This window comes from Urocitellus parryii, chromosome 15 (assembly GCF_045843805.1).
Source record: "Urocitellus parryii isolate mUroPar1 chromosome 15, mUroPar1.hap1, whole genome shotgun sequence".
Taxonomy (NCBI): Eukaryota; Metazoa; Chordata; class Mammalia; order Rodentia; family Sciuridae; genus Urocitellus; species Urocitellus parryii.
Window position 1 is genome coordinate 32441558 of NC_135545.1, and position 27991 is coordinate 32469548.

Below are 27991 nucleotides of genomic sequence, written 5' to 3' on the forward strand. Positions count from 1 at the left end.
CTGTAATTACTCCTTGAATTCCAGCCAAAATGGGCCATCCTGAGCAGCAGCTGGACAAGATGTCTGGATTCTCCCACGTAGCAAAGCGTTAGGAACAGGATGGTCAGCAAGGGAGAGCCAGGCGGGGGGAGAAAGCTGTTTCCATTCGATGAATATTTATTGCATCCCTGCTCCAAACCAGATCTTGAAGCGAGAGAGAAGATAGATTTGAAGTTGAAAATGTAGTCCCTTTATGTCAACTAAATGTTTATTTTAAAAGTGCAAAAATAGAAAAAGTGTTTTTTTTTCTTTTGAGGGAGTCACAGGCACATGAAGAAAACTCAGCAGTGAGATGTGATGGGCGCCATATCAGGGTGTGCTGGGGGAGCCCAGAGAAAGCTGGGGATCGGGGAAGACACCAAAGGGGTGACTTTCAAGCCAGGCCCTACGAGTCAGATCTCACATGGCTGTTCATGGTGTGAGCGAGAGGCTGAGAGGTGAGGCAGCATGCAGGCAGGAGAAGTGAAGGCCATGAGCCGACCTGAGGCACGGCACGCTAGAGGAAGAGCAAGAGTCAGACACATTCACTCTCCTGCCACGTGCTGCCTGGGAGACCTTGGGCAAGTTGGTTTCTCTGAGCCTCGGTTTCCTCCTCCATGAAAGGGAGAGAATAATCGCCCTTACCCAGAGGGTTGTTGTGAATATTAAGTGTTACTACATATTTAATGATTAGAAGAGTTTCTGGAATGTATAGGTGCTCAATAAAAGCTCATCAGTGTTTTAACAACTTTGTGCTGGTGGTGATGAACAGTAATGAGACACAAGAATAGGACTTTAGGCCATGGCCACGTTACTGAAAGTTACAAATGCTATGGAAGGGATGAGGAATATGACCCCAGGGGCGATCCAGGGTTCTCCTGTTCCAGAACAGAACCAGCAGGCAGAGAGCTCTGGACCCAGCACACACAGCAGATGGCAAGGCCACCTCACTTTTCCCAGGGTCTCCGGGGGAAAGCAGAGAGATGAGCTTGGCCTGACATGACAAGCTCCTCACCATCAAGCCCGTCACTGTCCCATGATATGCCTGTGGGGCAGGTCTGTGGGTTCATGAGGAAGTCTCAGAAATGACTCATGTGACAAGAAACAGTCTGCTTGCCCTCTTTCTGCCCCACTCACTGCATCCCTCTGAACAACCCTTGGAATATGGTGACAGAGAGTCCACTGTCCATGTAGCCTTGCCAGGCAACCAGAGTGGCCAGGGCTTACTGGCCTCCTCTCTGGCCTCCTCACTGGGAAACTGACTGCCCCTCCCCCAGCTCCATTCTGCACCCCTGAAGTGAGCCTAACTCTCCAGCTTTGCCCCTGCTCCTTCTCAGCCAGGTCCCCTGGCTTTCTTCGCAGCCCCCTTGAACACTGCACCTCCTGTTCTGCTCCTCTTCTCCGCCTGTCCGCCCAATGCTGTCTGTCCACCCCATGCCGTCCGTCCGCATCCCCCTGGAGATTTCCTTTCCATGGTATCTTCTCTAAACTACTCTGGTCCTCACTGATCTCTGCCTTCTTGGGACCTGTGTGTTCATGGAGAGTCCCTGATCCCCAATGTTAGTCCCTTCTACATCTTATATTGGCCATAAGCACCTTGACCTGCAGGACTGATCCTGCAAATAGATAAGGAGCCCCCTGGGGCCTGTCTACTTCCCCCCCCCCTCAAATGGCCTTGGTCACTCTGTACCGCTCCAGAGGGGCTCCTCTAGGCAGCACCCCTCCTCCTCCCTTTGCCCACTCCAGACACAAATGTCTCAAAGAAAACCAAGGAAACGGCTCGAAATTCCCCAAAGAGAATGAGACACAAAGAGAATCGAGAATAAGGAACAAATGTCCATGTATGTCAATGTGAGGAGCAGAGTGAATGGTGGGGCCGGCAGCACCAGCAAAGGGGGGGGTTCTTTTGCCTGGTCTGAGTCAGGGTGCACAGCTCTCCCATCTCTGGCACCTGCTATCCTTCAGCTCCCTCCAAGCTGGGGTGACTGGGACCCAGGGAAGTCTAGGCTAATGGCCTCATTCTCTTCTGCCTGTCCTTAATGTGGTGAGATTGGGGAGGGGGAGTGTTGAAGGGCCAGGGTCTTCACTCTTTCCCATCAAAATAGGTCAGAAAATGAGGATGAAAGTGGATTTACTAATTTCCACCCACTCTTCACGTTCAGCAGCACCAGCACCTCTGCCTGGAACTCAAGCCAGAAGCACAGGAGGAATGGCTGCAGCTAGATACCAAGAAGAACCAGCAGACAAATGGGGTGGAACACAGGCAGGAGGCAGAGAGGAGCTCTGGGTGCCTCCGGGCAAAGAAAGGACCTAATAATGTGGTTGAGGACATGCGTCACCCGAGGCAGAGGGGCCTGGCCATTTGGTCTCTTGAGTTCTATTCTGGAGGAGCTGCTATGAAAAATGAAAAGGGGCTCCCAGGTGGAGCAGTGGTCCCTGGGAGTGTGACAGCAGAGTTGCTGCCCCACCTCTCTGTGTGGCTTCTGGGGAAGTCAGGAAATCTGGTTCCCGTTCCTCCTCCAGCCTTGAGCAGGCTGGTTGCCTTGTCTGGGTTCCATGCCACCATCCTAAAAACGAGGGGACTGGACCTGATAATCTCTAAAAGACGCCCAGCCCCACCCTTCAAGGTGATTTTAGTGTCTGCCATATGCTCAGACTGTTGGACACATTGCCCAGATGAGAGTCCACCTGGGCTAATCTTCAGGTCTGCAAGTCCTCTACCGGACATTCACCTCTGTTCCCTGACTGCTGGGCAGGCCCCAGTCTTAATGAGTTCTGACGTGGCACTTGGTCATGAATGGCACTGGGCACGTGACAAGGGGCACCTGCCAGCAGCTTCTCCCCCCACCCCCCGAACACAGGGAGCAATGACAATGTGCCATGTGGCTGGACCACCTCATCTAGGCTATTCTCAGCCAAGCATTGTCCTCCAGCCCCTCCTGTAAAGAATGCAGCCAAATTCAGAATCCACTGGTCTGAGACCATCCTGAAGTCAAATGAGCCAAGGTACCAACCCCCACACATGACAAAGGGGTCTATCCCATGGCTCTGCAGGGACATCCTGCACCCCAGCTCTCTAAGTCCCCTCCAGCCCCAGGAAGCCTTCCCTGAAGACACTGGCTCACTCATCTGCCCCTTCTCAGAGGGCCTACACCATGTCCTACCTGAGCCCCAGAAACAGCATGTCCCCATCCATTGCTATCTCCAGTGAGACCTTCCTAGGACTCCCCAACCCCACATAACCTCTGTGTCACTTAGAGTTGTGGAGCTGGAAGGGTTAAAATAAAACTGCAAGTCCTCTCTGCATGGCACTTGGAAATTACATTAGTTTGGGGAAGGTCAGCTGCAGAGGACCCCCAATACACAGTGGATTGAAGAACACACAAGTTTATCTCCATCTCTGCAGAATCACGATGGATGCTATTGAAACTGTGTTGATATGCCCCTGAAGCCCCTTACCATTTATGCTCCTCAGCCTGACTTCTTGTTTTTATTATTATTGTTATTTTTAGTTGTAGGTGAACACGCAGTATCTTTATTTACTTGTAGGTGTGCCTCACACATGCAAGACAAGCACTTTACCCTGAGTTACGGCCCAGCCCCCCAGCCTGACTTCTGATGGGCAGCACTTGCATCTTTCTCAGAGGGCTGTCCTTGGCTACTGACATTCACTCTGCCCACCAGCGCACAGAGGACCAGAGGTTCCTAGGAACTGATGTCTTCCAGGGATAGATGGGCATCAGGGTAAAACTACCCCAGGTCCCTCTGTGCAGGCCAGCGCTGATGGCTGGGCTTTCCACCCTTTCCCAGAGCTTCCCTGTGGAAGGGAGCTCTAGTCATCTGCCAGGGTGGCCGGCTGGACAACAGGGGCTGCCTCCCGTTCTCTGTGTCACCTCCCCACGTACCTCTGTGCTCATGCCCTCCCAAGCAAACTGCAGTCACTAGGTCCTCTTCTGAGAGGGGCAACTGTGCTCAGCCTGGAACAGGCCAAGTTCCTTGCATCTTCTTGCTCAGCCACCTCCACGCCACCCCCAGCATGTTTTCCTGCTCTGCTTGGTCAAAGCAGATAGAGCCACACCCTGGCTCCCAGGAAGGAAAAGACAGGCCATATGCAGGGAGGTGGCACAACTGCACCGGAGTGAGCTTAGTCCCTTCCTTTCACATCTTTGGTGAGAATTTGGCTGCGGGGGAGGCTGGAGATGTGCCCAGCTTCGAGTCAGTTAGTTGAGGTGAGTTGATCATGGTGGACAGCACACAGCCTGCTACAGAACTTGCAGAACTTGAATAACACCCGTCCATCTTCTGAGTTCCAAACTGCCAACGTAAAGCTGCATCTCTTCTAAGGGCTGCTCTGTTGAGTTCCCAAGCACAAGGAGAGCATTACTATCCCCCTTTACAGATAAGGCAACTGAGGCACTGAGAAGTCTTCTCTGAGCCATCCACATGAGCAGGAGACAGTCAGGATCTAAACCTGAGTCTGGCTCATGAATTTTTCTATTCTGTGGTTCTTCTGCCTTTTATCCCTACAAAAGCATTTTTATCTTGCTCAGTATTATCACTTTGAAGGTGACAGAATTGGGGGGCAGAGAAGGGCAGGCATAACTCACATAGAGAAAAGGCTGAATCAGGCCAGAGCCCAGGGGTCATGGCTGCAGCCTGCTGCTTTGTCCGAGAGGCCTCCTCCAGGCTGACTACCTCTCACAGTTCCCGCCCTGACACAGACTAGAATTACTGGGCTGCAGGAGAAGGACATGCATTCCTTGGGCTCACTGAGTCTAGAGCCCAGCCTCACCCCACAGCAGTCCCCTGAAGTTTCTAAGCAGAAAAATCTACGAATCAAGGGGACAGTGGTGGCCCAGCGTCCCTTGTTTCCCAGACAGCCCCCTCTGTGCTTAGCTCACAGACCTTGAATCAACTCCCTGGCCTCCCCCAGGAGGAGAGGAACATTTATTCTCTTGGGCCTGGCTGTTGTGATGAAGGAACTAGACAGTGAAGAGGGATTGGGCCACCAGGGTCCCCAGATCCTGCGTGAAGCCATCCCTTTGCTGTCGTCAGTGTCAGTTGCCTAGCAACTGCCTTTGGCAGATGGTGGCATTGAGAGCATGCCAATCTCTTCCACAGCTAAAAATACATTCCGACGACAACAGGTCTATTTTAAAAGACACAATGCGCTCCTAACGTCTTCCCTTGTCTGCGAGGAACTGTGCTGGGCCAGGGCTCGCTGGGCTTCTGATCCATCCGACAGGGTGGAGGGAGCAATCGAGGGAAAAAAGAAAGCACAAGGCCAGGCACAGAGGGCTGCTTAGAACACTATCATGGGGGAGGAGAGAGAGAAAGCAGGAGGGAGAGAGAAGAAGAGAAAGAAGAAACAGCAAAGTAGGAAGAAATATCTAGTAGCTGGTGGCAAATCTCATTTGGCCCTACCTGGTACCTATTCCAGAGTGTGGGGCTACGGAAGAAAAATCATAGAATCATAGAAGCCTAGAGCTGGAAGAAATGCTATCCCATTTCACAGTTGAGAAAGCAGAGGCTCTAGGAGGTTAACGTGAGAAGAACTTGGTCTTTGTCCTTGGTCAGTGTGCAAGAGCTGGGGTTCCAGGGGTGGGCATGCAGCCTCAGATCTATAACTTCTCTTTTCTCCCGATGGGCAAGCCAATCACCTAATACCTCACCAGCACAGCCTCTCTGTTTAATTATCATCATCTGCAACCTTCCCTGCTACCGAGAGTGGCAAGTCGATTTAGGCATGCGTTAGCCACTCATTTATTCCACAAATATTGACTAAGCCCCCACTGCCCTAATGTACCAAGTCCTGAGATAACAGGAGACAAATATACACGGTCCCCACCTCCCGTTGCTACTGAGGAGGATGTCAGGCAGGCCAGAACAAGGATGCCCCATGCTACAGATATCAGAGTCAGATCCGTGTTCAGGTCAACTCTGCAGCCACAGGCCAGCACTTAATTAGGACTGTGAAGTAAAAACACGGGAGGCCCAGTGAAGTTGGATTTCCAATGAATAACAATATTTTAAACATATAAGCATGTCCCCAATATTGTGTTTGTTATCTGAAATTCGAATTTCACCAGGCTACCTATATTTTTATATGCTCAATCTGCCAGCCTTACTCTTCATATCACTTTTATTCAGTTTCTTCCTCTATAAAATGAGAAAAATAGTGTCTCCTTGTCGAGATTATTCTGTTAATTAAATGAAAAGATGTGCATTGTGACTGGCAGGCAAAATGTCCTCTCTGAACAAGTCTTACCTGGAGTTCTGCCAGCCCAGTGGTGAAAAGAGAGATGGGCACAGTAGCTATCAGTACAGCCCCTCCCCACCAGGATCTGGCAGGAGGCAATGGGTGTGGGAGGGGGTACCTATCTTGGCCTAAGACTGAGCCACGGGTTGTGGGGAATCTACAAGTCAACAAATGACTTGGAAAAGGAACAAAGAACCAACCAGACCTCACTTGGAGTGCTGGTCGGGCCCAGCAACTCTATGTCAGCCAAGGTGCTTATTAAAAATATAAATGCCAGAGCTCTACCAAGACTTACTGAATCCAAATGTCCAGGGAAGGACCTGTCCCTGAGACCCTACCCCTAGTAAGTCTCTGGACTCTAAAGTTTGAGAACCACTAGTCTGGGGTGCAGGGAGGAATTGCTGTCCCTAGGGAGACATGATCACAAAAGGCTGCTTTGGAATGTGAGGTCCTGGCCCAGATCCTGGAACAGAAAAAGGACATTAAGTGGGAAACTGGGTGAAATCCAAAAAACCAGTAGTTTAGTTAATGGGATTGTACCAGTGTTAATTTCTTAGTTTTGATCATTGTTCCATGGTTATGTAAGATGTTAACATTAGGGAAAGCTCACTGAAGGGTATATGGGACTCTCTGTACAATCTTTGCTAGTCTTGGGTAAATCTCAAATTATTTCCAAATAAAATGTAAGAAAAAAAAGAAAAAGAAAATTAAGCATGCTCTGGCTCAAAGCCTGCTTTGGGCCTTTCCCTAGTCCCACGGTACAATCGAAGACCCAGTCTGGCCACTCTGAGCTGCTATCAGTACAGGTAGCTGAGTCCCCCACCCCCAAAACACACACAGAGCACCTGGAGAGCATGGCTTCTCTTCGGTGCCATTCACACTGGGGCTTAAATGTCAACTCGATGAATTACATTTTAATCTGTCTATGTTATCAACCTGGCCAAGGCCCTAATTGGATGCCAGGCACACCCGCTGAAGAGCATGCATAATTAATCAGCCAGGAGGCCAGGGAAGGTCTTTCATCATGGGCCAGGGAAGAAGGAGGGGAGGGAGGGAAGGGGAGAAAAGAGCAGGGGAGGGGAAGGAGACAGGGCAGAAAGTGGGGGGAGGGGGCAGGACAGGAAAGGGGAGGCTTAGGAGAAAGGAGAGAAGAAGTTGGAGAAGGTGGGCAGGGGTGAGTTGCAAGAGGTGGAAAAGATAGGTGGGGTTGGGAGAGGGGTCGAAGGGGACCTGGAAGGACCCTCCCAGCACAGCACTGGCCATGCAGTCTTTAAGTTCTGCTCCAAGGCTACCTCCTCACCCCGCCCCGGTCCCCCAACAAACATGGGCCCTGCTTCCCTGGCTCTCCCAAGGCACACCAGGACGGACCTCTGTTACACCTTGACAACTTACAAGGCCCCAGAATGTTCATCAAAACATCTGCCTTCCCTGGGCCATGAATCCTCTCCCCTGGGATGACATCTAGCTCCATGACAGATCAGAGTCCCTGGGCATGTATTTGCTGAATGGCTAAATGGTAGATTTCTAGTTTCAGCCACACAAAGACACTTTTATCACCAATTAGACCAAATGGGATGTTAAGCCCATCCACTGGAGCTCCCTGCTCTGCCATCAAGCTTGCTCCATCTGTACCCTGTTGTCCAGTGCCACTCTGCACTCTCCCCAAGCCCGCTGTCTCCTTCTCTGGCCTCCCATCTGCCAAAACCAAGAGTCACACAGAAAAACACAGTTATCCTGGAATTGAAAGGGAGAGTTCATATTTCTTTGTGTACATGTTCTGCCTGAGAGCCCTACTGGAGACAAGGGTGAGACTCCTGGGTCCTTGCATTCCTAGCAAAAGGAAACTTCAAGTAAGATGCAAAAAGCCAGTTAAGAAAAATTTTGATTTAAGCACAGCAATAGTTTACTCCCATATAAGCAAAGTGAAAGAGCAGACCATCTTCAGAGGAGATTGGGGACATTCATTCTTGCCTACTGGGGTTTTATTAAAGGAATATAGGAAGTTAACCATTTGTTTGTCCCTTAGTCTATCCATTTATGTCCCTGTCCCTGATTGATGAGATGATTACATCAGAATCCTAGAGACCCCTGTGCATATGGTTTCCAAAGGGAAACCCCCAGGGGTGAGGTGGGTCAAAATCACAATTACTTTGAGATTTAACTAAGAGAGTGATGAAGCTAAGGTCACCATCCATCAGAATGTGACTCTGAGACAAGCTGCAGCCAAAGTTTCTTTGTGCCTTTTTGAGTTCATGAGACCCCTAGCTTAGTCTCCTGACTGACATGTCCAGACATTCTGTTTCATCATTCTGTTGGTCTCCTGCAGGGGGAGTCAATTCTGAGTCTCTGCACACGGCCGTTGTCCTAAGACATGGCTGCTCTGTGAGCGTCAGGTGCTTCTCTTTCTCCTCCCCTGCTCATGACTACCTTCTCCTAATAATAGCTGGGCCCACAGTCCCCTCCCTGCTCCCTGCTTTCGTTGGTCCTGTCCAGTTCGGCCTCCCCTCCACTCAGTCTGCTCTGTGCAGGCCACCATCAATTCCACATGGTAAAGCCAAGGGGCGTTTCTCTGTCTCCACCTTCACTAACCTTGACATTCAGTCTGCTCTCAGCTTCTGACACCACAGCCTTCTGCCTTTCCACCTTCTACCTCAGCCACTCTGTGTCCATCTGCTCTGCAGAATCTCTTGCCTTTGGCCATCCCTTGACTGCTGGGGAGCCTCGAAGCTAACTTCTCAGACCTCTGCTCTTCTCCGGCTACTTCTTCTAATTTAATAATTTTATCTAATTCCATGACTTTATGTACCATCCAATATTAGTGGTTCTTAAATATATATCTTTACCCCTGACCTCTCCTTTAAGCTCTAAGCACAAGTACCCACACGAATGTCTACATTCATTATCTATTGCAGCATATAACAAGTTGCTTCCAAAATTTAGCATTGTAAAACAATAGTCATTTATTATCTCCCATCTTCTGTGAGTTGTGAAACTGGATGCTGCTTACCTGTGTGAGTCTCATTGTCTTCTGAGGTTGCAGCCAAACTATTAGCTGGGGCTGTGGTCTCATCTGAATGCAGGACTGAGGGAAGATTTGCTTCCAAATTTATTCATGTGGTTGTTGGCAAGGTTCAGTTCCCAACAAGTCCAAAGACTGAAGGTCTCAGTTCCTTGCTAGCTATTAGTGGTTTCCCCCAGCCCTGTCCATGTGGGCCACTCAATAGTTAGCTAACAAAGGGGAAGCTGGCTTGTCTCAGAGCAAACAACAATAGAACAAGAAAGCGTACCCAATATAGAAACTACAGCCTCCTTGTAACCTAATCTCAGAAATGACATTCTATCATCTCCACTGAGTTCTATTAACTAGAAACCAGTCACTAAATGCAGCCCACACTTAAGGGAAGGGGACCATACAGGGCTTGAATAGCAGGCTACAGTAATCATTGGGATCCATCTTAACAGGCACCTCTAACAGAACTCCTTCTTTTCCTACCCAAACTTGCTTCTCCCCAAGTTTTCTATACCCTGGGAAATAGTGTAGCAGTGTTATGAAAATTGCGCCACCAACCTGGAAATACAGCTCCCAGAATCCCCCTATTCTATGGTTCTGGGATTGAGTTGGACAAAATAGGAACTTTTACTAAAAGGTAAGAAGCAAAGGAGCAATCATCACTTGAAATATCACCATGGTCGGATGCACAGATAGGCAGACAGAATGTTTCAGTCAGCCTTTTTGACTAAAGGACCTGATCAGAACAATTAGAGAGAAGGAAGAGTTTATTTGAGGGCTCACAGTTTCAGAGATCTTAGTCAATTGAAGGCTGGCTCCATTCCTCAGGGCTCAAGGTGAGGCAGAACATCATGGCAGAAGAATGTGGCAGAGGGAAGCAGCTCACATAATGATCAGAAAGCACAGAGAGACTCCACTCTCCAGATATAAAATATATGCCCCAAAGCCATCCCCAATTCCTACCTTCTCCAGCCACACCCCACCACTTCAGTTACTGCTCAGTTAATCTTTATCAGGGGATTAATTCATTGATTGTGTTAAGACTCTTACAACCCAATTATTTCTCCTCTGACCCTTCTTACATTATTTCACATGTGAGTTCTTCAGGAACACTTCACATTCAAACCATAACACAAAGGCACCTGGAGCACCCCAATTGGCCCTCACTTTCCTCTGCTCTGGGTCCACCTCATCTTTCCAAGTGCTGACCAACATTCACCCAAAGTCCATCTCCAGAGGTGTGGCTGTGGGTCCAGGGAGGGAGCGGCTGCACAGAGGCAAAGCGTCCCCACCATAACCCTTGATGGTTGGATCTGTCTGCTATTCCAACTAGAGTGAGCCCTTATGCCCTAAGAACGGTGATGTTGGCTCTCTTTTAAACTGAATGTCTCTTTCTTAGAAAGAATTGTCCTGAATTGACCACCCAACTCTGTTCTAATCCCCCCGCCACATTCCATCAGTTTCTGAATTCAGTAATCCCTACAGACCTCTTTTTCTGGCCCACACACTGACCCTGAACTTCAGTTGTGTTCTCAGGGTTAATGGTAACATGACTCCTGTAAGAGAGGGGTGTTCCTTACTTTTAATGGAGAAATGAGGCACAAAGTGAAGAGATGGTAAGATTAAACAGGAGGAGCGGGACCTGACCCTGGTTCTGCCTGACTTCTGGTCTGTTCTTTCCCTCACACTGTAATGCCTCCTCATGCCCGAAGCTGGAGTTGGCAGTTTCTCAACCTCTCGGTCTCCGCCTCTTCATTTGGAGACCACAAGTATCTGAGACTGATGGGACCATTATCGAAATCCAATAAGCTTTTCTCCCAGTTCACTTCCCTACCCCTAGGAGTCTCAAAAGCCAGGCTCAGTATCTCCACTGAGGTGGATCCCTAGTGTGAATCAAGGACTGGGCAGAGGGTCCACATGTCTTCTCCAATAACACATGGCTGACCACCATTCACCCAAACAGTTAGTTACTGTTATTACCCCCGGAGCCTTGGCAGCACCCTGCAGGACCCTTCCCACCCGACTCCCATCAGCTGGGCTGAGACCCAACTCTCAACCACATACAGAACCTGTCACAGAAGGCCCAGCTGTGCACCAAAGCTTCCCTTGGGTGGTGCCTCCAGGGTGACTGAGTGGTTCCCAGGATGGCAGGCCTCTTCTCCCACATGGCCTTCCATGACTTCTAGGGGGCTGCTGAATTAGGTTTCCAAGTTTGAACAACACCTGAAGCCACTCTCTTAAGAGAGAAACAGATTGGCAATCCAGCAGGTCAAAGGGCTACAGAGAAGCCACGGTCATTTGGGTGTCCCCTGCAATTAGTTTCATCTCCATTACCTCCTGGTTGAAGCCCAAGATCCTCATCCGTAACACCCAGGGCTCTCTGTGGTCTTTCAGTCAAGGCTCACTTCCCAAATGCTCTGATCCAGTGTCTCCCTGGAAGATAGAAGCCCTTTGGCCCTTCTGACCCTCAGCTCAGAGCCCTGCACCCTCCTGGTGACCTGTCCTCACCTCTTTACCTGGTTCCTACCCTTGTTCAAAGGCACATATTGAAGCCAACCAGCTACTAACCACATATAGATGAAAAAACCTTTGTGAATGATTTTCTTTTAAGATTTAGAAAAATCTCTCCTTTTTCATCAATTTGCACATTCCAAAAATGTTTTCCCATCTGTTGTCTCATTTGATCTATCAAAAGTTATTAGGTGGGCTGAGCATGAAGCAACCCCACTGCAGAGTTGTGGAAATAATCCTAGCTGGCACATTTTGAGCTCTTCCTCTATCCTGACAGTGTGCCAAGCACTTTCCATGAGTAAAATACACAAAATCCTTTTAAAAGTCATGGCAGTTAGTTACTGTCATTACCCCTGATTCTCCAGAAGAAAAAATAGAAGCTCAGAGATATTTAAGTAATGCTCCGTGTTCTTGAACAAATAAGTTTTCAAAGCTATGATTTGAACCTTGATCCCAAACTCCAGTAAACTTGTAAACTCTACCCAATCACAAAAGAAGACCCAGGAAACAAAAAAGATTCGCCCTCAACACAAATGCTTCTTGTATTCGTCCATTTTCTATTGCTATAACAAAACCCCCTGAGGCTGGGTACTTTATAATTTTTTTTTAAAGTTGATTTATCTCAAAGACTTGGAGGTTAAAAGTCCAAGATAGGGCAGCCTCATTGTTTGGCCTCTACTGAGGGCTCATGGTACTTGGCATCTCAAGGGTAGGACTCATGCAAGAGCAATCACAAGGGGAGACAGGAAGCCAGAGAGATTCAGGGGCCAGGCTTGTTCTTTTTATAACAGCCTGTTCCTACAGGAACTTGACTGGATCCTCTGAGAGCTACATTAATCCCCTCCAAAGACAGCACCCTAATGACCTCATCACCTTCCAACAGGCCCCACTTCTTGAGGCTTCCACCAACTTAACATTGCCACAGTGGGGTCCAGGCTTCCGGTCTATGAACATTCAGGGGACATACTCAAAGCCTATCTGAACCTTAGCACTTCTCACCTATTTATCACCTGGGGCACCTGTAAAAATATATTCAGGATATTAATTTTGTAAATCTGGGGAAAGAGCTGAGATTCTGCCTTTCTAGCAAGTTCCTAAGTGATAATAATGCTGCTGATCAAAGATCACACCTGGAGTAGGTAGGCTATGTTCCACACTGACCCGGGGAGGACCGCCACCCTTGTCTTCCAGGTGGGATCCTCATAGGTGGCTAAGTTCTTGTATTAAGCAAGGAAGTAGGGCCCATTCTTGCCATTTCAAGTGACCAAAAGTCCAGCTGAAATTTTGGTTTAAGACAAAACAGTAGTTTAATGACTCATGTTTGAGGAGCCCTGGCTCAGATATGGCTGCATCCAGGGGATCCAAAAGAATCCAGATTCGCTCTCTCATAACTACTCAGCTTTGGGTTTCATGTTGGCTTCATTCCCAGGTTCTGCCTGGTGATAACAAAGGCTTCTAGAAAAATGAAGACACAGTGGAATGATCCAGGCTGGTGAACTGACCTCCAGGCTGGAAAAGACAGAAGCCAGTTAGGGGAAGCTATTGAGTCCCTCCTCATGTCACCTCCAACACGGGGAGATTCTAGGTGTTCCATCATCCCCTCTCCTGGCCATGATGTCCTGGAAATCTGAATTGACTTACAATACTGATGCTACGAGGCAGGTTGAAGCCACTCAGTGACAGAGCAGGTGGCCAGGAGCCCATGGCTGGTGGGGTCTGGGAAGATTCTCACACACTGGGACCAGGGCTCACCTGGGTCACAGTTGAGAGGGTAAGTGGATCAGGATGTGTACCAGATGGGAAAAGGTAGGGGTCCATACTCCTAGGAAACGTCCTGGGTCGGCCCCAAGGCACCACCAAGTCAGACCAGGAGATGCTTCCCATCTTCCTGGGAAAACGGTTCCCAAGCAGCCTCACCAAGGAAAGTAGGCACTTGGCTCCCAAGCCCGGTTGGCAGGCGCACCGTGCAGATGAACTGCTGACAGCACACCCCTTTGCCCCCTCCCCAGAATCCTCAGGAGGAGGAGCGGGCAGCAGGCCTGCCACACACACCCCTCCGCCCGCACCACACAATCTGGCTGCATCTCTCATGTGCACCCCTCCCCCACTCTATGTTCTCGGGGCCTCCATGCTCCCCCCCAATCCCAGGTCATCGTTTCCAAACCAGGGCAAGGCTCCAAAAGTATGGAAATGCCAGAAATACTCAGCAACTGAGAAAAATAAAATATTTCCATGCAGTATTTTTAAAAATCAAAATTGATGCCCAAAATGCCCCTGATGAACCAATTTGTTATCAATTTTAATTTATTATTAAAGATAACATGGAACAGGGTAAGAATTGTCAAGAAAAGCAAGGTTGGGACAAGCAAAAGCAGGTCTAGATGCTGCCCATGTCAAAAATGTCAGTATTATTGTTCACAATGAATTTCTAAATTATTTTTAAATTTTTTAAATAGCCCATGAAAATATTACTAATCTTATGTCCTGATACTGGTGCCTGCTTGAATTCTGCAGCTGAATTTAGAGCCTCGCCCTTCTCAGTTTGGACTCCGTTCCGTAAAAGCCAGCTGGGTCCTGACACCCACCCTCCTCCGCCCTGCAGTGGCTGCTGCAGTTTTGCCAGGGTACAAGCAAAACTCTCCGTGGGCACTGAGTCCTCATGGTTGGTTGCTCCATCCTGATCCCTAGAGGGCACATCATAGGATGTAAGAGCTGTTAAAATATTTAAATACTTTCTGATCCTGAACACTCGCATCATAAGCCTTCTCCAGGACCCTGTCAGAAGTCCCCACAACCCAGCAACCGAAGGACCAGTGCCTGACCAACTTTAGTCCCCAAATGCTTGTCCACACAACGTTCTCGTCCTATGCCAGGTGCCCTTGCCCACTCTACTCTAGTCACTCTGAGTATGTTGTCCCCTCTGTTTGGCACTATCCTGGTCCAAACCACCACTATCTCTGGCCTGACCCACTGAAACACAGCAGCCACAGTGACTCTACTAAATTGTAAAACAGATTCAATCACCCCCCTGCAAAGACTCCTGTCTAGGAATTAAGGCCACATTCTTTACAATGGTCTGCTTCTTTTTCTGTCTCTCTCTTTTTTTAATCCTTGACTTTACTTCCTTCTCCTCTCCTTTTATTCACCTCCATCTAGCCACTCTCACCTTCCCACCTCCTCAAATGCTCCAGAAAATTTCTCACCTCAGGGCCTTTGCACTCGCTGTCCCCACTGCCGGGTCTGATTGCTCCTTCACCTGCTTTTCATTTCTTTGCTCAGATTTTCTTCATAGTGAGGCCTCCCTGACTAACCGACTTAAGATTGCAACCCAACGCCAACCATTAAAAGGCATTAAACCCAGTATATTTAATGCCCTTTACTCAACATTTTATAGTATTAATCACCTTTTAACATACTGTATAATTAACATATTTGTCATATCTATTGTTATGGTTCTGTATTTCCACAACTCAATATAAACTTTGAGAGCACATAGATTATTATTTTGTTCACTGATGCATTGCAAGCATTCATTAGATACTCAGTAAATATCTGTTGATTGAATAAATGCATTAAATAAATAAGTATATAAAATATGTCATCACTCTGGCTTATAGTAGGTGCTCAATAAATATTGGTACAGTATCGATCCACAGGCTAGACTCCGAAATGAATCCCACAGACTGAGCCAAGGGATTAAATGTGCAGAAAGTGCTAGCTCAGTGCTTATTGCAACTCTGCTTTGAAAGCTATGTTCTATATCATATTTGTCAGGGTTCTGTGCAGAGAAATCAAACCAATAGAAGCCAATAGATTTAGCAGTGTGTGTTGGGGGTGGGGGGAGGGGGTAAGGAGTTGACTCACAGCATTATGGAAGCTGAGAAATGCCAAGATCTGCAGTTGGCAAGCTGAAGACCCAGGGAGAGCTGATAGTTCTGGTCCAAATTTGAAATTCTCAGAAACAGAAGAGGTGCTGGAGAAAAATCCAATCTGTAAACTGGCAGGCTGGAGACCCAAGGAGAACTGATAGTCCAGTTTGAATCTAAAAACTGAAAAAAGAAAACTATGTCCAAGTTCAAAACAGTCAGGCAGGAAGGGGCCCCCACTTATTCATAGGAGAATGGGGGTGGGGGCAGGTTGTTCTATTTAACTTTCAACTGATTCAATAAGAGCCACCCACATTGGGAGGGCAATATGCCTTACTCAAGGTACTGATTCAAATGTTAACCTTATCTAAAAACACCTTCACAAACACACCCACAAGAATACTTGACCAAACATCTTGGTACCCTATAGCCCAGTCAAGTTGAGACCTAAAAGTAGCTATCACAGCCATCTTGGAAGACCATCTCTTCTCCTTTTATATATTCAAAGTCCAGGCATCTTCCAAGATCCAACCAAGAGCCACTTCTCCCTAGAAATCTTCCAATTCACCCCCACAATTCTGAATTCGACACCTCTTTTTTTTTTTTTTTTAGTAAGCAAGCAACCTCAGATTCTCTCTGGACAGATGCCTGTGTGTAAATTCTTTGTCAGTGTGTCTCTTCCCCATGAACTCTCCTAGGGATCTGTCTCAGTGACGAATGCCCTCCCCCCTTTTTGGCACATCCTCCCTTCCATATACCTCCACCTACTCCTCCTGGGACAGTATAAAATATGAGACAGGCGAGCCTGCCAACCACCTCATCACAAATTTATCAGAAATAGATTTTAATAAGCAGGAAGCAACATAGTAAAACATTGAGTCATAGAGATGACACACAAAAGCTGAAATTACCATTGTTGCCAAAATTCCAGTCTGTAGATGGGCCCAAGCAGCATGCCCGTGTTCTTAGTTCACCATTCTCCAATGTGCGCTCAGTGTGGGCCCCTCCGTTCTTCTCGGGACCCCAGTCACTGTGGTATGATTTCGGGGCTATTCTCAGCAGCATGCCTGACTTCCTGTGATGCTTGGAAATCTACTTCCCATGCCTGAAAGAACTAATGAAAGAGAAGGGAAAGGAGATGTCTGGCATCTGTGTGGCACAATGCCACCTTTACAACCCTCCAAGACAGCACCCTCCCTTTCTTAGTGTGTTTGTTTGGAGTACTTGCTGGAGGATCTGTTTGGTGATCCTCTGGGATCTCTCTACCCAACCCTACAGCCCCATTCTGGTGATGATAGTTTCTATGTCAAAGCACCCACTAGCTGGAAAGGCGGGTGGCCTATGGGGTCTCTTTATGATTGGTTCCAATCATACATTGTGCTTTCCCAGCAGGGCCCTAGTCTTAGAGCCATCTTCTTGTGGTGCCAATATAGATCAGGTCATGAGCTGATTCACAGATGCTGCTGTGGTCTGAATGTCTGCCCCTCCAAAATTCATGTGGCAACTTAATCCCCAAAGTCAGGTTAATATATTTGGTGATGGAGCCGTTGGGAGGTAATTAAGGTTAGAGAAGGTGAGGAGGCTGGGACCTTCATAGTTTATATCGGTGGTTTTATAAGTAGAGGAAGAAAGACCCAAGTTAGCAAGCTTGATGCCCTGGGATTCTACAGAAAGTCCTCTCCTCCTGCAGGAAGGTCCTCACCAGATGTGGTCCCTCTTCCTCAAACCCCAACCTCCAGAATCATGAGCTGAATAAATCTCTATTCTTTATCAATTACCCAGTCTGTGGTGTAAACCTTTATATATAAACCTTTGTTCTTTATCAATTGCCCAGTCTTGTGGTTATAGCAACAAAAGAAAGAACAAGACAGATTTATTTTTAGTATGGGCATAAAGCTACTAGAGGTTTCCAACAGCCAGAATAGAGTTTTGTTTTTGATAACAGAGGCCACTTTGGGTTGAAGAACACTTTGATGAAGAGAATGGCTTTGAGGCATAGAAAAAGTATTGGATTTTTTAACATTTACTGAATGCTCACTGCAAAGGGCATTGTCTTGTGCGTTCCATACATCGTCACAGCTCTCCATGCGATGAAACAATTTAATTCTGAGGACAACTCTAGTAAGGGAACACGGTAATACACTGTCTTAACAGATGAGGAAACTGAGGCACAGTGGTGTTTGGTCTAACAGTAAACGGGCTACAGGAGACCAGGCAGACTGATGGTGGTTTCACAAAAGGCAAGTGAGACAAATGTCACAAGAGATAAAAGCAGAGAAGGAGCCTCCTCTCCTGGGATTCTTCATGCTCCTTACCTACCAGGAGAACCCAACATGTCCTTCAAGATCCAATTCCAGGCTGGTGTTCTAAGGAATCCTAGCCACCAGCAGAGCTGATCACTCCCTTCTTTGATCTCCCCTGCCAAGACACAACTGTTCTGTTCCCAATTACCCTGGGTCATTAATGCTTCCATATCCGCCTGTCCCACTGGGCAGTGAGCTCATGGAGGGTAGGACAGATTGCGCTTCCAGAGGCTTCCCAGCACAGAGCAGTGTTTGGAAGAAGTGCTCGCTCCATAAACCCTCATGGCAATGAGTCAAGTGGCCTGCTTCTGGATGCACCCTCCATATCTCAGGCCTTGCCTCATGCCCCCTCACCTGGAGATGGCCAGATGGGTGAGTGTCAGGAGGTGGGCATGGGCACACCCAGGTGGTGTGGGCCAGGAGGGGATGCTGTAGGGCACACAGAGGAGCCTACTCCAGGGCATGATTCTTATTCTGCTTTAACTCTCCATGTCACAGTGGGTAGAGCCCTTCCCTCCAGGGTCCTCCTCTCTCTCTCAGAACAACACTGGGCTCAGAGCCCCCTGTCTCCGTGTTCTAAGCTCTCTCCCCCTCATGCTGGGCACATCCTCATCTCCCTGCCAGAACACTACCTACCCCATAATTTGGAATCCTGATGAATTTTAACAGAGGTAGCAAAACACTACAGAGAAACAGATAATCTTCCTTTTCTGTTTCTAGAAATTCTGCCTTTTCCCTCACCCCCACTCATTTTATTTTCCTTCTGAATATTGAGTCCCAGAGGTGAATAAGCCACGTCATCACCGAGCTCCCAGAAATGTAGATTCCATGGGGTGAGACAAAGATGGAATGAACTGTCTTTTCCCTTTCGTCACAGGAAGCTACAGCACATTTCAAAAGTAAGATGGGCTTCTGATTATTAAAAATAAACCCTGGCGCACAGTCTGCCTTTCACATGAATCTTGCCAGCAGATGCAGACTTGCAAACACACTCTCTGGCTCCGTGCTGAGACCCAGCTTCTCTGCCCAGTTTTCATGCTGAGATTCTCTAAGGACAACCATTTCTGTTTGGAGAACCATAAAATCAGCTATTTGCTGTCTCACAAGGAAGGGGCTGCCACCCCAGGGCTTATGGGACCAATATATAAGAAAACTGAAAAAAAACTTAAGATATGTAGATATGTATTAATATTTCTTTAATATTAAGTGACAACTGATACTGGATAATGCAGAGAAGGTAGTTTTGTTGTTTTGTTTTGTTTTACTTTGCTCAGGTCCCTGAAGTGGAATGTGAGAGATTCCTAGTAGCTTTAGGAACGTGGACAGAGGTGCCTCAGCAAGCCCCTTAAGGGTGGCTCCCTCTCCTTGTCCAGCTCATTTTCCTCAATGTGTCCTTTCACTCAGGCAAACACTTCCCAAGCTGTGATTCCATCACAGAGGCTAAATAACCCCACTGATACCCACACAAGCCTCAGACATGACTTGAGTCACGTGCCTGTTCCTCACCCGATTGTTATAGCGTTGGGTAGAATACAGTAAATAGGTAGGGCAGGGCTCACAGGACTGCAGTTGAGGTCCACTCCATATACACCCGCAAGAACTGAGAGTTGCCCAAAGAAAAAAAATCAATTTTAAAACCTGTTCAGAATATGTGAATCACCCTGAGGAATCTATAAAGTAAATAATAACAGGTGGATATGAGTTGAGATCAGAATTCAAGTGCTATTGAACCAGTTATGAATTACCTTTTACCCTCTGTTTCTACTAACCCTGAATCTAGCAGATCCAGAAATCCTGAAGTGGGTAGTATCATGAACAGCGAGCTCTAGAAGAAGCTTTATAATTCTGTCTCAAGAAACAGAAAGTGAAACTTCTACTCTTACAAATCAAACATCATCAACAAATTAGATTTTATTAACATTTATAAAACACTCTCTCCCAACAAAATCAATATACACATTTTTTTCAAGTGCATATTAAATATTCACCAATATGGACCATGGTCCTGGGTTACAAATGTTAACTAATTTAAAAATAACTGAAACCATACAAAGTATGTTCTCATGACCCAGTTTTCCCACTCCTCAGTATATATTCAAAGGAGTTAAAAATCAGCATTCTACGGTGACATGGCCATATCAATGTTTATAGTATCACAATTCACCATAAGCTAAGCTATTGAATCAACCTAGCTGTCCATCAACAGATGAATGGATAAAGAAAATGTGATTTATATACACAGTGGAATATTACTCTACCATAAAGAAGAATGACTTTATAACATTTGCTGGTAAATGAATGGATCTAGAGACTATCATGCTAAGTCAAATAAGCCAATCCTAAAAACCCAAAGCTTGGATGTTCTCTCTGATTGTGATTGTGGGGGAAAATAGAACTTCAGTGCATTTGACAAAGGGAAATGAAGGGAAAGGAGGGGGAAGGAATAGAAAAGACAGTGGAATGAATCTGAGATAACTTGTCTATGTTCATATATGAACATGCCACAGTGAATCTCAACATTATGTACATTCACCAAGGCTAGGATCCTAATTAGAATAAGATATATTCCATATTTGTATAAATATGTCAAAATAGATTCCACTGTCATGTACAACTAAAAAGAACAAATACAAAAAAAATTTAAAGTATGTTCTCAAACTATAATAGAATTAAACTGAAAATCAACAGTAGAAAGAGAAGAGGAGAATCTTCCAACACTGGCATATTGAACAACACACTTATAAATAATGCAGACTTGCAAACACACTCTCTGGCTCCATGCTGAGACCCAGCTACCTTGAGTCTACCTTTGCTAACAAACACACTCTCTAGAATACTGAAACTTTACAGCAATTTTTAAAATCAGGTGGTGTTAATAAAATCTAATTTTTTGATGATGCTTGATTTGTAAGAGTAGAAGTTTCACTTTCTGTTTTTGAGACAGAATTATAAAGCTTCTCCTAGAGCTCGATGTTCATGATACTACCCACTTCAGGATTTCTGGATCTGCTGTATTCAGGATTAGTATAAACAGAGGGTAAAACAGAAATAAGTCTCAAGAGAAATCAGAAAATGTTTGAACTGAATTAAAATGCAAAATACAAAAATATGTGGGATGCATCTAAAACAGTATTTAGGGGGAAATTTATAGTATTCAATGCTTACATTAGTAAAGAATAAAAGTCCCAAATTTGTAGTCTGAGAGCCCACCACAAGGAAGTAGAAAAGGATGATCAAAATTAAATCAAAGCAGCCAGAAGGAAATATATATATATATATATATATATATATATATATATATATATATATATCACAGAATTGAGGAAATTGAAAACAGAAAGGTAATTAAAAATTAAACAGGCCAATTATTTTTTAATTACTCAAAAAATTTAGATATGCCTAGAAATACTGACAAATTAAAAAAACAGAAAAGACACAAATTATTAATATCAGGAGTTAAAAGGAGGATATCACTACAGATTCTATGGCCATTAAAAGTAGTAAGGAAATACTTCTAATTCAAATACTACAGAACCAGTTCAGAATGACCTTCCCCTCCTGCTAGATTGAATATAAGTCCAATCTAACATAACAATACATGTAAATTCAAAAAACTTAGATGATGTCAAACAATTCCTGTACATCTGTAATCAATCAAAATTTACTAAAGATGAAATAGATAACCTAAACAGTACTGTAAATATTAAAGAACTTGAATCTGTGTCAAAATTTTGGGGTCAAATGATTTCACTAGAAAATTCTATAAAATATTTAAAGAAGAAGTGATATAAATTCTAAATCATTCCTTCCAGAATGGCAAAGTGAAAATAACATATTCCACTTGTTTTATGAATCCAGTGTTACTTTGATACCAGAAACATACAAAAAAAATTCACAAATAGAAGACTACAGACTAAGTGCCTTCTTAATTATAGAAACAAAATTTCTCAACAAAATTATAGCAACCAAATCCAGCAAAATCTATATAAATTACAACCAAGTGAGGTTTATAGCAGAAATACAAGAATTATTTGAGTTTTTAGAATCAAAACATGGTCATATCAATTAAAAAGTATTTAACAAATTCAACACCAATTCTTGATAAAAAAGAAAAAAAATTGGTAAACCCAAAATAGAGGGGAACTCCTTCAACTTGACAAAGGGAATCTATAAAAAATCTACAGCTAACAATCTCCTTGATGGGGAAAATTGGCAACTTTATCTGTCAAATCAGAAACAGAGCTTGGAAGCGCACTCTTGTCACTTCTTTTCAATATTGTACAGGAAGTCCTAGTCCTTGCAACAAGACAGAAAAACGAAAAACACAGATTAGAAAAGAATAAAACTGTTTCTATTTTCAGAGGACATGTCTATGAAGAAAACACCAAATATTATATTAAAGCTTCTAAAATTTAGCAAATTAAGAAAGATTGCAGGAAATAAGGTCAAGACAAAACATATTTCTATAAATTATCAATATACATGTGGAAAACAACATTTTAAAACAATCCCAGTAATAATACCCTTCCAGAAAATGAGTACACATAAAGGATTTATATGCTGAAGACTACAAAATTATAATGAACAAAATCAAAGGTTAAATAAACAAAGAAATATACCATGTTCATGGATTGCAAAATTCAACAGAGTTAAGATGTCAGTGCTTCCCAAAATGATCTGTAGATCTGACATTAATCCAATCAAGATACCGGACAAATTTTTTGAAGATATTGACAAGCTGACTCTTAAATTTATGTAGAAATGGAAATTAATTAAAATAGCCAAAATGATTTATAAAATGATGTACAAATTTAGAGCCTGTTTTTAAAAGTTGATTTTAAAAGTTGCTGTAAAGTTTCAGTAATCTAGAGAGTGTTTTTGTTAGCAAAGGTAGATAGTATGGGGAGTTTCTTGCAGAAATCAAACTGTTCTATATCTGATTGTGGCAGTGGCTACATAAATCTATACATGAGTTAAAACTCATGAAACTTTATATTCCCCAAATAGTCACCATCTCTCTCTAGGATCATTTTTAAATTCAATTACTTTTTAAGCATTTTAATGTAAAAATTAATCTTCAAAGGTATTAAGTCAGTTCAAAAGGAAAAGGAAAGTTTTGTTAACAAACAGTGGCCATTTTCCATATGGAAATATTTAAATGTCAACCCCATCATCCTTTACTACACAAAAATAAACGAAGACAGATCATAGACCTAAGCATAAAAGTGAAAACCATAACACTTCTAGAATAAAACACAGGAGGAAATATTTGCAATCTTAGAGAAGACAAAGATGTCTTCATGTAAAGAACTCCTCCAAATCAACACAATAAGCCAGGTTTCTTTCTTTCTTTTTTAAAGAGAGAGAGAGAGATGAGAAAGAGAGAGAGAGAGAGAGAGAGAGAGAGAGAGAGAGAGAATTTTTTTAATATTTATTTTTTAGTTTTCGGTGGACACAACATCTTTGTTTGCATGTGGTGCTGAGGATCGAACCCAGGCCGCACGCATGCCAGGCGAACGCGCTACAACTTGAGCCACATCCCCAACCCAATAAGCCAGGTTTCTTAAATTGGGCAAATAACTTAAAGGATACATTGAAAAGGAAGATATGCATGTGGTTAATAGACCATGACAGGATCTCAACATCAATGCAAATTTAAACTGCACTGAGATACCATTTCATGCCCACCAGAATGGCTATCATGAGAAAGGTTGACAACACAAAATATGAATTCTACAGACAAAATAGAATGCTAGACATTGCCTCTGAGAATGTAAAATGGTACAAGCATTTTGGATCCCTGTCTGGCAGTTTCTGGTAAGGTTAAACATATATCTATCATATATGCTCCAGGATCCCATTCCTATCTCAACAGAAATGTGTTCATAAATGCACTTAAAATATATACTGGAATACTCTTTGCAGTCTTAATCCAAATATCCAAAATCACTCATATATTTTTAACAGGAAAATATACAAACAATGGTATGTCCATACAATAAAATACTATTCAGCAATAAAGGAAAAATCGACCTGGATGAATCTCAAAAGCATTATGGTAGGCAAAAGAAGCCAAGCACAAAAGAGCACATCCTGTTCATGGAACGTTCTAGAACAGGCAAAGCTCACCAAGCTAAGGTGATAGAAATCAGAACAGAGGGGTGGGAAGGTTGACTAGAAAGGATCCCAGGAGAACATGATGTGAATGCTTTTTATCTTGTTCGGGGTAATGATTTCATGATTGATTATGAGTCCAAACTCATGGAATTGAACGTTTCAGTCTTCCATTTCTATTGTATAATAATTTAATGCTGACTTAGTGAAAGAAGAATCACTTATGAATATAACAATTTACTTTCCACAAAACATTTTCTCACCCATTCTCCTACTCCCTCCATTTGATCTTCCCCACAACCCTGGGCAGGAGGAAGGTTGAGATTTATTTTAGGAATGACAAGAAAGTAGGAGAGGATCCAAATGAGAAAGTGACTTCCAAGGACACACTGTAAACTCTTGCCAGACAAGACCCAACGCCCAAGTGTTAGGACTCCACATCCAGTGCTCCTGCACAATGGCTTGGTTTCCAGTCCGTGTTTCCCTGTCTCTCAAGCATTGCAGGCATGCCTGGGGGACAAAACAAATGTCAGCCTCCTCAATTTGTATTGCCTTTATCTCTTCCATGAAAACAAGTTCTGCCTCAAATTTCCTTAAAAGGTTTGAGAACCACCATTGTTATGGATGCTAAAACACACATGAATATTCAGGGGCTCTGGTCTTTATTTGCATACTTTGTGGTGTGACTTGCAATATATTAGAATCCAATTTTCCCTCTTGGCCAAAAAACAGTTAGATTTACCTGAAATAGTATGGCCTCCAGCCACCAGTTCTTATAACTGAGTGTATACAACAGAAAGACACAGTAAGAAAAGAAAGAAAGAGAGAAAGAAAGACTTTAACCATGGTCTGTCCCAGTATGGTATCAGCCGAGTCATTCCTCCTTTCTGGGAATGGCTGGTCATTCCTGTTCCTCCATCTTTAATCTAAGGGAAAGAGAAGCTTTCACTAAGTGTCTGGTGGTAGGGTCTGATTTCATGATTGATTATGAGAGTCTGGGGCTTAGATTGATTGGTAGGGTCTGGGGCTGAGAGTCAGTGTTCATATTCTGCAACACCCCCCCACCCCCCGCACCTCACATGACCATTTATGGCCCAGGTAGCCCACCTAAGGAGTCTCATTCCAGAGAAAACTCTCAAATGTTGTGAGCTGAAAGGGACCCACCTCCATGTAGACAGGCACCCAAGACCTCCAGGATAAATCCCTTTTCCAAGGAGACTTAGGGAGCTGAGAGCTTCTCTGTGCTACTTCTAGGTCAAGAAATCAGTTTCGTGGGCTGAGGATATAGCTCAGTTGGTGTAGTGCTTGCTTTGCATGCACAGGGGCCTGGAATCAATCCACAGCACCAAAATATAAAAGAAAAAAAAAAAGAAGGAAATCAGTTTTGTGAACACATGGGTCCTAGTCTTAGCTCTACCAAGAGTCCATAATGCAACTTTGGAGCAAGACCCTTCCTCTTTCGGGACTTGTCCTACCCATAAAAAGGAGCTAATAAATCCTGACTTATAATTGTTGAGATATAATGAAGTGAAAACTGTGGGAATGTTTTGAACAGAATTATTCCCTTTCTGGGACCTCACCTTTTTGGGAAAGGGAAGCCAAAGCCATCTTCCAATCCCCATGATCCAGAACCTTTTTTTCCCCACGCCTGTGCAGTGTGGCTGTGACCACTAGATGGCGGTAAGTGTCACTTGACAATTTAGAAAAGGGTGTGGGAAGAGCCTGGGGACCCGCCTGCTTTAAGAAAACTAGGCCAAAGCCTACTCGTTACATCACTTCTAATCGAAGCAGCCAGTTCAGTCTGGATTTTTCTTTATTGCAGGCGACAATGCAAGGAAGTTTCCTGGCTCCTGCACATTTCAGTGCTAATTGTTCGGCCTGAATTTTGTCTTTAACTCCCAGGGACTGGTTCTGGAGGCCCTGCCCTCCTTCCCTTGGTATAGGCCTCTTTTCCCAGGGCTTCTTACTGGCTCTCTCCAGCTGCCCCAGGCCAATGCCTCATTCTCAGCCACACTAGAAGTACATTTTTTTTGTTTGTTTGTTTGCCTTAAATCTCTATTTCGTTTATCAAGCATTTATTGAAGTCTCTGTGTATGCAAGGGCCTGTAGCACCAAGAGTACATGGGATAAGAATGACCCAAGCCCTGACCTCAAATGGAAAAAAGGGAGCCACAGGCAGCCCAAGTTCAAATCTATCTCCACCCCTCACTTGTTATATGAGTGATTTTCAATCAATCATTGAAATTGTTTTTCTTCTTCACTTTCCTTGATTTAAAAAGGGATTAGAAAGTGGATTATTTTATTTATTAAATGAGTTCATCATACTGGCCTGTCCCATGCTTAGAATGGGGTCTGGCACTTCATAATCAATACTTATTTATTGACCACACCTTAGGTGAAGATACATTATTTGATTTAGTGCTGATATCAGTGGCTCCAAAGAGTTAAACATTTTTCCCAAAATTATACAGTGAATTCAAAGCAAAGGTAGGATTTGAACCTGGTTCTACCTGACTTCAGGAGCAATGCCTTTGCCTATTCTTCCAAAGAGAAAATGAGCCCCCCAAAGCAGGACCAGAGACCAACAAATCTGCAAACCAGGCTGTCCAATCCCACAGTGATTGAAATCAGCCATTCCAAACCATGTCACTTGAGTCTGCGTGATAGCGTCCTGGATTTAACTCCAGCACTAACTGGGGCTCTGTGAGAGCAAGACCCCTGCTTGGGCCTCAGTTTTCTCAGTACTATCCACATGTGTCTATCAGAATCACCTGGGATCCTTCTTTAAAGCATGGATATTTGGACCCTACTCCAGATCTACTAAAATAGCATCTGCAGGGGAGGGCTTGGAGATCTATTTTTAACCAGTGCGTCAGATGATTCTCAGGACCTGGAAAGTTAGGAAAACATCCTAGATGATCTTAAACATTCCCCCAGCCCTATCCCTATTGACCCAGGTCCACTCAATGGGCTCTTGGCCCACTATCCTACAGATTCCTTATAAACACCACAGACCCTGTCCCTCTGCCTAGGGGAGCAGGAGCCCCTCCCCAGCCTGCATGGACTGGTAGCTCCTTCCTTCCTGTAAGGCACTTAGGCTCTCAAAGGAGCTGAAGCTGTTTAAATAATGAATGGAATTTACAGTAGCATTTGGAATTCACTTAAGCAATAGAAACATGATTGCAGTAAATCCTCCTTTAAAATCACTTTTTTTCAACTGGGTAAGAAGGAAGACAAAGGAGCTTCCCCCTTGACTTCCTCAATATGCAAATCAGGGTATTTTGATAAGATTTGATTCTCAATGTCTACATTGTCCTTTTGGAAGGTATAATTTCCGCTATCAGAACAGCAGTTCTCTGCTGTCCTAGTCTGATATACCCAGAAGCCATGGGTCAGACTATATTTCAGGCTCAGGGAGGCATTACTGGCCCCTGTGTCCTGATGGGAAGACTCATGGGGAAAGGAGAGAAGAAGGCTCAAGGCAGAAAGCCAGCCCCAGGCCTGTGCCACTGGCTCCTACAAGAAATCTTTCCAGTCCTTGCTCTTCCTGTCTGCAGAGTCATCAGACAGCACAATTCAGCAAGATTGGCTGCCTGCTTTATCCTGCCTTCTGCTACAGTCCTGTCCCAGGCCCTGCAAAACATTAACCTCACTAACTGGAAACAACTCACATTCTTACTGTTATGACTAAGGCCATGACCTTAGTCAGTGGAGTGTTGGGTGAAGAGGGAGTGTGCCCTGGCCTGGGTTCAATAAGACAAATGTATCAATCAGCTATTGCCATAATAATGTCACATAACAAATGACCCCAATATCTGGTGACTTACAGCATTCACTTATCCTCACTCAGGCACATGTGAGTTGGCTGGAGCAGACCTGCTGATCTCAACTGGGCTCAGCTGAGTTTGCC

At 44.8% G+C, this 27991-nt stretch overlaps 1 long non-coding RNA gene across 1 annotated transcript; it reads right to left on the reverse strand.

Annotated features, from left to right (window-relative positions):
• Position 1: 1 nt before the first annotated feature.
• LOC144250313 (uncharacterized) lies at positions 2-27991 on the reverse strand. The gene is made up of 4 exons (XR_013342437.1): positions 27909-27991; positions 16576-16778; positions 15663-15847; positions 2-183 (listed from the first exon to the last, which is right to left on the reverse strand). It is a non-coding gene; the product is annotated as an uncharacterized LOC144250313 (long non-coding RNA).